This window comes from Pteropus medius, unplaced genomic scaffold (assembly GCF_902729225.1).
Source record: "Pteropus medius unplaced genomic scaffold, Ma_sr-lr_union100, whole genome shotgun sequence".
Taxonomy (NCBI): domain Eukaryota; kingdom Metazoa; phylum Chordata; class Mammalia; order Chiroptera; family Pteropodidae; genus Pteropus; species Pteropus medius.
The window spans coordinates 19,008,171-19,020,010 of NW_024350319.1; the positions used below are offsets into that span (position 1 = coordinate 19,008,171).

Consider the following 11,840-nt stretch of genomic DNA (forward strand, 5'->3'; position numbering starts at 1 on the left):
CCTGAAACACATTTTGAAATATGACTTTTTAAAATTTTTAACAAGATTGAACAGCAAATCATAAGAGACTTTTCAGGAATTTCTTGCTAAAAAATATTTGCTTGCTATGCAGACAAGTTTATATGCCGATCACATATTTATTCAGCATGAACTGGTCACATTGCAATAAGTTCCTGCCTCCACCAGAACTGTGTAATCCCCAAACCTAAGGCTGGCTTAGTGGTCATAATGCTGCTATTTACTTCTGGTACTTTACATCTATTGCTCAGAGTTTTGTCATAGGTTCCTAACCCACTCTTCTTGAAATTCTTTATCTGTCTTTGCTTATTCATTTCGTTCTTAAGCAAATATTTACTGAAGGACTACTATATGCCAAATGCTTGGCTGGGTGGGTACAAAATTAATAAGGCACAGTCTTTGCCCTCAAGGCCCTTATAAAGCAACAGAGGAGACAGAGAACTAAAAAAACAATTATAATATAGGAGATGCAATAGACTATGGGAACTATAGTTTGTGACTGCCTCCCTCTAGTTCCTTCAAGCAATTCCTCCCTCACTCCACTGGTCTAAGTAGGCCAATCATATTGGTTCAGGAATGGGCATATAACTATCTTAGACCAATTAAAGGCCTCCTCACAACTTTTCTCCTGGAGTTAGAAGGGGAGGAGTGTCCCTATGTGGCTTTCGGATCACCAGCTCCAAGTGTGTAGCTTGAAGCAGGCAAGTGATTTCACTATTCACACTAAGTGCCAAATGAGAAGTGGTCAGTGGAATTTTCCCCACCATGTGGAAAGAACCAATCCAAGAGAGACCAAAGCTAACATGCCAGGAGAAGTAGAGGAAAGCAAGACCCAAGAGATGGAGAAAGGCTTGCTGATCCCCAGATCTGGTATGCCCAAAGCTTTCACTTCCCTGGACTTATGTGTGGAGGTAGGTTGTCCCGGGTTTATGTGGTGTCTCCATGATCATAAGGGATCGAGGATCCTTCTGTCTTTCTGCTCTGCAATCCTTAACAAATGACTTCCATCTTCATGTAGCAACTACACTTTTTAGGTAGAGAAAGGACTCTACCATTTTCTGCAATCTCCATCTTTCCTTAATATCTCCCAGACACTGTGCCAGTTGTCATTTACCCTTAAGCTCACAACGTTGTTTTCCTTGTGTTCCACCCATTTCACTCATCTATATAACCCTAGCTCCTGTGGACTTTGAGAGTACTGTCCCTGATCAAAACATAGAGGGACCTCTACTTAAATGCATCCTACTGAGCTCAAGCAAGAAGTCTAACCACTCCTTTCTTATAAAGTTTCTGAAGAAAAAGAAAAAAAAGGGTAGTCCCACCAATAGCAATGCTCTCAACTTCAGGGTCATGGGACAATAGTGTTTCTACCTATTGTGAAAGATATAAGGTATATTGCAAATAATTTCTTACAGATATAGGTATGCCTTTAAAGTTTGTTAACAGTGCTTTCTTTTTTAGAGATTTAAGGTCATTCCTATGATAATATCATTTTCTTTCTCTTGTATTCTCATATGCTTTATAGAATGGGAAGAAAACAGGTCAGAATTACTGGTTAATTCACATAATTTGAAGCCTACTTACATATATTCACAATTGTGTCACATATTTGAACTTCATCCTTTATGTGTAGCAGCAGCAGAATGTCGAAAGTATAACTCCAGAACAGACAGATATTATGGTAAAGCTTTGAATAGGATAGGGAGTAAAGACCAATTGTCAGCACTAAATATTCAAGTGGTTTCACTATTCATGTTAAATGTCAAATGGAATTACGTATTTTGTTGGCCATCTGGTGCTCTGTGTGAATTTTAGTACATGTCTGTAGTCTCTTGAGAAAGTCCTACCTTAAGATTAGGAAGAGAAGATTGAAGTTAGGTTTGGGGGTGGGAGGTTGTGGGTGAGGACAGAGAATAATCTATCTCTGTCTGAGACCATGGCTCCTCCCTCTAGTAATTCAGAAGGAGCAAGATATAAACACAGGGGACCTAAGGCTAAGTGAGAATTTCAAATCAAAGATGGTGTTGCCAGAGATGGAGTTTCTACTACAAGGTTTGTAATAGAAAAACAGAAGGAATCTAGGCATTTGAGTATAGCTGCTAGCTCCAAACAAGCTAAGAAAAAAGTGCTGGAGAGAAACGAGAAAAAAATTTCGTGCTAGTGCTGATAGCAATAAGCAAATCCTAGCTGCAGAAAATGGTGCAACCAATTCTGTAGGCATAGCTCATCCAAATATCCTGTGATGTGGGAGAAAACTTAGCATGAGATATTATGAACCCATAAGCTATATTGGTATATGGGTAGTGGCCTTAGGAAAAAAGAAGGGATGGATGTAAGAAACACTAATGAAATAAGAAACAGATAAGGGTTGGCAATTGATAATGTGATGTGAAAAATGAATCAAAAATCAATTATTTTTGGCCTGGATAAATGGAGAAATGAAGATATTCTTCATAGAAACAAGGAAATCTGATGGGGACACTATTTTAAGGGCAAGGTGATGTGTTCAGCTCTAGATAATTTGAGTTAGAGGTGAACATAAAATATTCAAATGGAAATATCCAGAATATTCAGTAGGTGGTAGGAGATGTGAAGCTAACGTTAATGAGAGAGGCCAAGGCTAGAATTCTATATTGGGAGTTAGTTATCACTCAGTGATGATAGCAGAAGCTGGAAGAGTAAATGTGATTACTAAGAGAAGTGCTGAGGCCAAAGATTAACCTGTAAGGGTGTCTTTTCCTTGTTTCTGTATGTTAATCCTAAATATGTAGACTGCAGATATCCAATTATTGCCTTGAATTGGCGATGAGTTATTTTCTATCATCTGAGACACAACAAACCAGGGATACTTGGTTTGAATTTAAACTTCAAAATTAGATTAGTTCGACCGAAATTTAAAATACAGAGTAAGAATATTTAAATATCAGAAAGTTCTCTAAACTTGTGTTATAAATTAAATCTAGTGTCAGGTCCATTAAAATTGAAGATTGCTAGCCAATAATGAATAAATGGTCTTCGCATAACATTTTTCTTAAATCTATTTGCAGTATGCCTTTTAAAGAATAATTTTAAGATCATTTCTAAATGATCTTAATTTTATAGTTTTCAGTTAGACAAATGAAATGTGCTTTTTCAAATATAGTGTTAAAGAGCTTAGTACACTATGTAATCCAAAATATCTGTGCTAATGTTTAATTGTATAAAGAACATTATGCAAATATTTAACTAAATAAGGAAGTAACGTGTCGTTATTAATAATGACTTGTGAATGTAATTAGAAATGAATGATTAGAGAAAATACCACAGTAATAAAGAGTATATTTCAAAAGTAGTACACTGGGGATATGAAAATAAGCCCTTTATATGTCCTTTACATACCAGTAGAACATGCATATGGTGTTCCTGCTTATGTAAATGATTCGAAATGAAAAGGTAGGGATAAAAGGGTCATAACGGTCTCTTAACTCCTCTAAGGAATTTTAATATAAAATACTACATTCTATCTATTACCCGATTTAAATAGACTAGGGTCAAATAAAATATATTCCCAGAGGAAGCCTTATTCTCTGTAAGTTGTAACCTTATCCCCAAAAGTTATATATAAAAAGGAGATTTGCTGCATTTTATCAAAAAGGAAGATTTTATTACTATAAAGGCATATGGAATCAATAAATATTAGGTGAGTATTGAAAATATGGCCTCATCTATCTGAAACTTAGTTCTGAGACTGGCCATTGGGTCAGGGATTGGAAAGTAAGATTCCTGGCCTATTTCTTATTTGCTGTCTTCTAGCTCCAAAAGGTCCAGGATTTTCCTGGGCAATGAATCAACAAAAAAGTTTTAAATGACTACTATGAGTAGGTGTAACAGGGAAAAGAGAATAACTCAGAGGGAGTATTCAGCATGGTGCCTACTTTAGTTGAGGTCATAACAGAAAAGCTAGAATTAACATAATGGTTTCCCAAATCCAATATTTCCAGTAACTGCCTCACTCTTCTGTATATGTGTTCTCCCTCAACCCATTAATAAATAGATTTTGGTGTTCATAATTGTATGAGTGAGTGTTAGCATTAAGAGAGCATAGCTTCTGGAGCCAGATGACTTTGAATCCTGGTTCTGCCTCTTACAGCTTTAAAGCCTTGGGAAGTTCACTCAACCCCTGTGAGCCTCAGTTTCCTTATCTATAAAACGAAGAACTAGTAGTATTTACTTCATAGGATTGTTGGGAAGATGAACTATAAAGCATTTAGAGTAGTACCTGGCACGTGTTTATTATTATTGACATAAGGAATATATTTGATCTATGCAAAAAAAACACACATAACACGTACAAGGTATGCTTTGTTGTATGCGATGGTTGGGTCTAATAAGTATACTGGTCAAGTCAAACAAGCAGAAGGAGAATCTTCATTTCAGTCTTAGGAAGTTGAACTTAGAACTTAGAGTTGGTATAGGTCCTCTGGAAAGAGGTAAAATTGAATATGTGTTTCATTTAACTTCTAAGTTCTACTGTTGTTTCATCCTCTGTCTTCTTTACTCTTTTAATCCCTGCGGCTCAATTAAACAGATGCCAATACTATCAGACAGAGAAATACAAAATAGTGCAATGCAGGTAAAAACTCTAACAATAAAATTGTAGGGGCAATTTGAACTAAAGCTACAGCTTAAATTTTAAATGGAGATGAAGAACTTACTTTTCTGTACCTTGGCTGATCATCTTGATCAGATCCACAGGATAATTCAAATTAAGAAGGAAATGGGTCCCTAACACATTCCCTTAATATGTAAGAAAATTGAATTTGGATTACATGTAAACAGATTGAAAATTGCTGGATAGGGAGAGTTGAATAAGTCATTCTAATATACACATATATCTGAAAATTATTTCTCTTATTTTCAGTTTCTAAGTGTAAAAATCAGTTAGCTATTCTATTTTTAAAGTTGAGATGAAGAACTGACTTAAATTTGACTGAAAATGTATAGATTTGACAAAAGAATTTTAAGACTGTAGTTTATGGGAAAAGTATGGATTTTTTTTTTTTTTTTAAGTTTAAAGTTAGGATTGTTCTCTCGGGATGGGTTAGGTATAAATTGGAATTATAGATTTAAAAAAAACCCCTGAAATGAATTGATGTGATATCTGTGGGATATTACACTTATCCTACATGTCTTATTTTACCCATCCATTTCAAGTAATTTCTAAGTATGTAGGGTGAAGAAGAAGGTAAGTAGGGAGGGCAGGGAGCCTATGTCAGGGAAAAAATGATAGTATTTTGAAAAACATATTTTGCCACTTATAGATATAACTACCATTTGCCTTCAAGCTATTTTCCATCAGAGATCACATCAGTATCACAGCAAGTGTAGAGAGGATGAATATGCAGAAAATCCTGACTATCACACTTCATCTTTCTCAGGAATGTCCAATCTTTCATCCATTAACAGTGCCTTAGGCAAAGGATGTCCTGTATGAACTGCATAGAAATAACATATCTAATCTTTAACATTTTGAGTTAGCTCTGTTTTCTACAAAAATTTTTAGAGTTTCTGGCCTCGTGTGCCTTTTGAAGAGAAATAAATGAGTTTAATGTATCGTTATAACTAAAGAATTTAAATTCTTTCAGCATTTAAGTGATAGGGCAAGGCCCAAATTGAGATCAACTTTCACTTAGGTACTTAAGGCAAGTAAAAAGGTGCTAATGAAAAATGATTCATTCAGAGCTGCCATTACTAAAATTGTTAGTCTATATCACAAACCATTGGGATGAAAAAAATGTATTAGAAGGTTAATAGTTTTAGAAAGACAGTTCAAAAGTGAGAATTTGAGATAATTTAAAATCTGTTAAATAATCAGCAGGCTGTAAGAAATTATTTGCTTTATTATTCTGTTAACTATGCTCACATAATGCCAAACCAAAAAGTTGAAAATGAGAAAATCCAGCTTATCTACTGGTTATGTTAAACAAATGTAACTGAATTTAACATTGTACAGTTATACCTGAATGATGTCCACATAAGTGAGTTTTGACATATTTCAGTCACAGCCTAAATAATATCTTTAAAAATAAACGACTAAAAGAAAGTTTAAAATAAAAATTTATTTTTCCTTATTTTGATAACGATATCTTTAAAAATAACTGACTAAAAAGAAGTTAAAATGAAAATTTATTTTCCCTTATTTTGATAAGCCTCCATGTGTCTCTGTTTCTTTGTCTTTATTAACATATTGATGAATATATTCTAGTGAATTTCAAATTTTAATATGGTTTGAGTAGTATCAAAGATTATAGTATGGTTGACTAATATAACATTTTATTAACCGTCTCAGTACAAAGACTAATTTTTCAAATGTGTTTCAAGTCAGGAAGGAATGCGCTTCTTAGTTGAATAATTATTTACTCCAAATACAGATTTTACCAGTATGAAAAAAAAAAAATGAGAAAAGAATGTTAATAATATAGGCAAGCCATTTACCAATATTTATGAAGAATTTATACTAAGGCAAATATAACTTGGACCAAAATTAAAAACACGTCATATTCTTTTGTGCAAAAGCCCTTAAAATACATTTACACCTACAATAGGTGTTATAATATCATTATATTTACAATACTACAGATTTTAATAAAAACCCAATTTATAAGGTCAGTCACTTTCATTCTTTGTTTTTAATATAAATAGTTCTTAGCTTTCCATTCTCCTTAGCATGTAAAAAATAGGAAGTGTTTTTCTATGGAGCAAATGAACTTATAAGAAAACTCTTGAATATCTTCTCTGTAGCCCCAATTTCAAGTCAACAGACTAAGCGCCTACATTGTTTGCGACTAAGTCACAGCTGTCTAAATTGCTTCAGAAATGTTTAGCAGATTGCTTTGTAGCAGGATAACACAGTTTGAACCATAGTTTCTTGAATACATCTTGCTGAGAGCTTATCTCATTCAAATGATGAAGGCAACCGAATCATGGTATTTGAATTATCCACATTTTGCTCTAATAAAGGAGAACTTTAGGAAGCTCTAGTGTGATAGGCAAGACAGTAAAGCAATTGAAATGTGGATCTTGTATTTCACACCATTCAAACTGCTTGCATATGTGTGTGGTGATAAGATACTTTAAAATTAAAATTTCATTTGGTGAGAGGCTTACAGTTAAACTGTAAAAGCAATACACAGATCATGTGAATTACCACTATATAAATATAAATATGCAAATGACTGCAATACTCTTTTCCAAAATAGTATCTTTAATAGGAAACCTTTTATAAGAATCTTTATAAAGTGACATATTTTAAAGTTGTTTTTATAAGTACTTATAACTAGCAGTTATTTTTAATTAGAAAATGATGTCTTTTCAGCCATACCTGAATAAGCTATGTGTATGAACATGAAGAATGGTTACACATTACACTTTTATTATTTAAAAAAAAAGCTATCGATCCAACAAGTTTTCATCAAATACTTTCTACTCATAAGGAGCTTTACATATACTGGATTCTACAGAGATTACAGAAGTCTGATATATTATTTTTTCTACTCACGAAGCTTAAGATCTATTTGGGAAACATAAAAGTGAATATAGCTGGGTCTTAGGGTTTGTGGTTTGTAGATATAATCCCAGTAAATTGTAGGCACTTCATAAATATTGTCAAATAAGTGAATGATTGTAAAAGGTAATCTTTGTAATTGGTCAGTTTACAGAAATTACGCTAAATACTACAGAAAAATTTATCAACAGCAAATTCGAGGAGGGCTTATCTAAATTTCCAGCTTGGAATGTATGTTCCAGTTATCTATTGCCATGTATATCTATTGCTCATCCAAGCCCTAAAACAAACAAACCATTTTACTACACTCACAAATTCTATGGTTCAGGAATTTGGATAGGACATATCAGGGGTTGTTTGTCTCTTTCCATGATGTCTGTGGCCTCAAATAGGATGATTCCAACAGCTGGTCACTTGAATGGATGGGGACTGAAATAGCTGAGACTAGAAGACGTGTTACCAAAATGGTATCTTCACTCACCTCTCTGCTGCCTGGGCTAGGATGATCTGCAGCCTGAGCTCGGCTGGGGCTATTGACCAGAATATCATTATAGAGCCTCACTCACCAAGAGGCTTTGGCTTCTCACAGAATGCTGGCTTCTAAGAAAGCGCAAGCTGAGAGGGAGTATTCTACGAGAGCAATCGTTTTAACATGGGAACACTTGCTATGAGTGTCAAAGAATTTATGGTCTTGTTTGTTTGTTTGTTTGTTTTAACTGATGCAATGAATATATTTACTCCAGGCCCTAGCGAATCTGGTAGTTACAGATTTGGAGCTTGCATTTTAAAGCCTGAGAAGTAAAACACTTTGCTGATTGCAAAAATTATTGACTAAAAAGTCTATGTGATGGATACTTTGAATTGTCCATCAAAATTCACCCTGCCCCTCTTCTTCAGTAAAAGAATTGTGGCTGGGTTCATGACTAGTCAGAGAGCACATTTCCTAGCCTCATTTGAAGCTAGGTGTGGTCAAATAACTACATTCTCACCATAAAATGGGAGCAGAAATATGTGTACTAACTTGAAGCCTGAGCCTTAAGACACAGGACATATGATCCCCCGTGCTCTCTTTTACTTCCCACAAGGTACATCATGGAGTTCCTTGACTCAGCTTCAACCATACTGTTGAGAATAATGCCGTGGTGGATGGTAGAGAAGTAAGATAGAAGGCACCTGGGTCCCTAGACAGCTTCGTGGAGCAAAGCCAGTCTGATAACTTGAATTGCTTACCTTATGCAACCTTGTGAGTGTGAAATTTCAGTGTTTTTTAAACCAGGAGTCTCCCACCCCGGGGCTGCAGACCAGTACTGTCCATGGCCTGTTAGGGACTGGGCCGGACAGCAGGAGGCAAGCAGCAGGTAAGCAAGCAAAGCTTCTCTTGTATTCATTTGCAGCCGCTCCCCAGTGCTAGCATCACCGTCTCAGCTCCACCTCAGATCATCAGGCATTAGATTCTCATAGGAGCACTGGTTACTGGTGCCAAAAAGGTTGGGGACCGCTGCTTTAAATCATAGTGTTTGGTGTGTTACAAAAGTTTAGCTTTACCCTAATTCAGATAGTAGATATGCATTACTGAATAATAGCTGAGTATTTAAGAAATGGTGGTAGGGAAAGCCACCTCCCTTTTTTCCATCTCTGAAACACTTTAAAATGCTTGGTATAACCAATATTAAATTCTTTGTACCTATTTATTTTTTCACCATTTTACAGTTGCAGAAGACTTTTCCTCTAGAAGAAGCATTAGTAGTAAAAAGGGTCATGTTTCACATAAACTTTTCATTTTGACAAGGACAGCCAAAATTTTTCATGTACCACACCAATGTTTCACTTGAAAAGCTCAAAAGCTTGTAATTTGAGAGGCATAGTAGTAGATCTTAAACTCTGGAAGCACAGAGATCACATTCCTATATTCATATATAGAAAAACTGTACTAATTCAGAGTCATCAGAGGCAGCCTTATAGGTTAGAACAGTGGTTCTCAAAGTATGGTTCAAGGACTCTGCAAGGTCAAGCCTATTTTCATAATAATATTGAGATGTCATTTGCCTTTTCCACTCTTATTCCCTCAAAGGAGTAAGACAGTTTTGCAGAGACTGTGTGACATGGCATGAGGTCATCACTCTGACGGCTAATAAAACATGAGTTAATATATTCTTGAGTTTTAAAAATTCTTCTAATACAGTAAACATCAGAAGACATAACCCACATAAATAAAACTCTGGATTTTTAAATAATTTTTAAGAGTATCAAGGGTTACCAAGGGTTAGAAAAAAAGTTTAACTTCTCAGTGGTGGTTAAAACATAGTTTTTTATTACTTCAAATACATAAAATCCAAAATGTTACCATTCATTTGATGGTATGTAGCAAGTTTGAAAAATGGTGTTTTCTGGTATCCCTTTCTGGAGAACATGTATATTTTGGGAAAAAAATTCCAAATAATCTTATTTGGAATAATAGTTGAGAATCAGAAGAACCTGAGTATGGTCAAACTGTAACAGCCTGGGAAAGGAGCAGAGTTTGCTGGTTAATCTATTGAAGATAGAAAAAGAGAGGTAGACCAGATTCAGGGTGAAAGGCATCACATTCTACAGTGTAACCTCCTCTTAAATCTTTGGTACCAAGTTAATGAATTCATAAATGCTCAAGGACAGTTGATATTGGTGGTAACCGGTCATGGGTTGAGCTTCAGGTTTATATCAATATAGGCAGAACCACAGGACACAGGCAGACAGTGGGGAAGTGTTTGTGGAGGGAGAGAAAAGGAGGCAAGCCTGTGTAAACAACCTGTCAGTCTGAAAAAAAAAAAAAAAAAACAGAGGCTCTTGACTTTAGAAACTACAATACTGGGCATTAGAAGCAAGCTAACCTAAGTTTCTGAAGGACAGGGAATCCCTAGCTGACAGCTACCATGAAATATTTCTGTAATACATATAGGAACACACACACATATAATATCTATGCATAAGAGATACTATACTAGGCCATATAAGATTCATGTATCTTTAAGACTAATAGGAGTATAAGACTGTGTATAAGACATCACGAGGAAATGTAAGTGAAAAAATAGATTTATCAACAAAATGCTTTGGGAAGGTTCATACCAGGTTTAATATATACTTATTATTTATAATTTGTATATTTGCTGGTGTTAGAATCTTTTGGGAAAAATACATAGACTGGAGAAAGGAGGAGTCATTGAATGAGGATACAGCACTTGTTAAACTGTGTTGCTGGTCCTACCAGCAACCCTATAGCCAGAATAGATGGTGTCATTCTTTCTGTGATGGTTCTCACCTTGGCTGAATGGCCTAGTTAGAGCTGTTAGCTTGAGCGCATGTGTACACACACACGTACACACACACACATGTACACGCACACACACAGACACACACAGATTAGCTTAAAAAAAACAGAGTAGCTGGACTTCCCAGAAGCCTGGAACCAGGAAATGATAAGACATCGGGAATCAATTTTACTACATTTATTCCACCATCCTCAGGCCAAATAGTCTTTCACTTCTGCTTCTCTTTGCACATCAGTAGATCCTCCTATCTTTTAAATTTATTGACTCCTCTCTACTTCCAGTGCCATGACCCTAAAGTACTATCCTTTTTTGCCTGGAAAACTGAAATGACCTCCTAATTTTTCTCCCCCAACCTACTCAACTATTTTTTAATTTTTTTTTTTTTTTTATATATTTTAGGCGAGTCAACCCTTGGTTGACCTCACAGATTGCAAAGACTTTGTCAGTTTACAATCCCTTATTTTTTTAAAATTTTTTACGTCTACAGCACCTGGTCTTCCTAAGTGGTCTCCCAAGTACTAACCAGACCCGACCCTGCTTAGCTTCCGAGATCAGACAGGATCAGGCTTGTTCGGGGTAGCATGGGCGTAGACTACTCTTGACTATTTCTAATCTGTTGTTCTCTTCATCATGGCAACAGTGATATGTTAAAAATGGAAAATATATTCAATGGTTTTCTTCTGCTCCAAGGATAAATGCAAAATCTTAAACATCACGTGGAACTAGATTACTATTTACCTACATTCAGCGCCCTTCATTGTGGTATCCCTCTGTTGGAGGATTATACAGCCCTGCCCCGTCGTTGCTTTTAGGCATGGCAAAGGTTTGGCTGATGAAAGTGAAAGAAACTTGAGCATATGCTTGAAGAACCAGTAGTGATCTTTTCCTTCTGCCACAACAATGGCATCATTCTAGATAGAGACTGCTCTGTCAGCCTGAGTCTAGAGTGAAGATGATATGAAGCAGAGCTATGG

General features: G+C 35.6%; 1 pseudogene; it reads right to left on the reverse strand.

Moving 5' to 3' along the window:
- Window positions 1-11,344: 11,344 nt before the first annotated feature.
- Window positions 11,345-11,459, reverse strand: LOC120583529 (uncharacterized; annotated as a pseudogene).
- Between the last annotated feature and the right edge of the window lie 381 nt (window positions 11,460-11,840).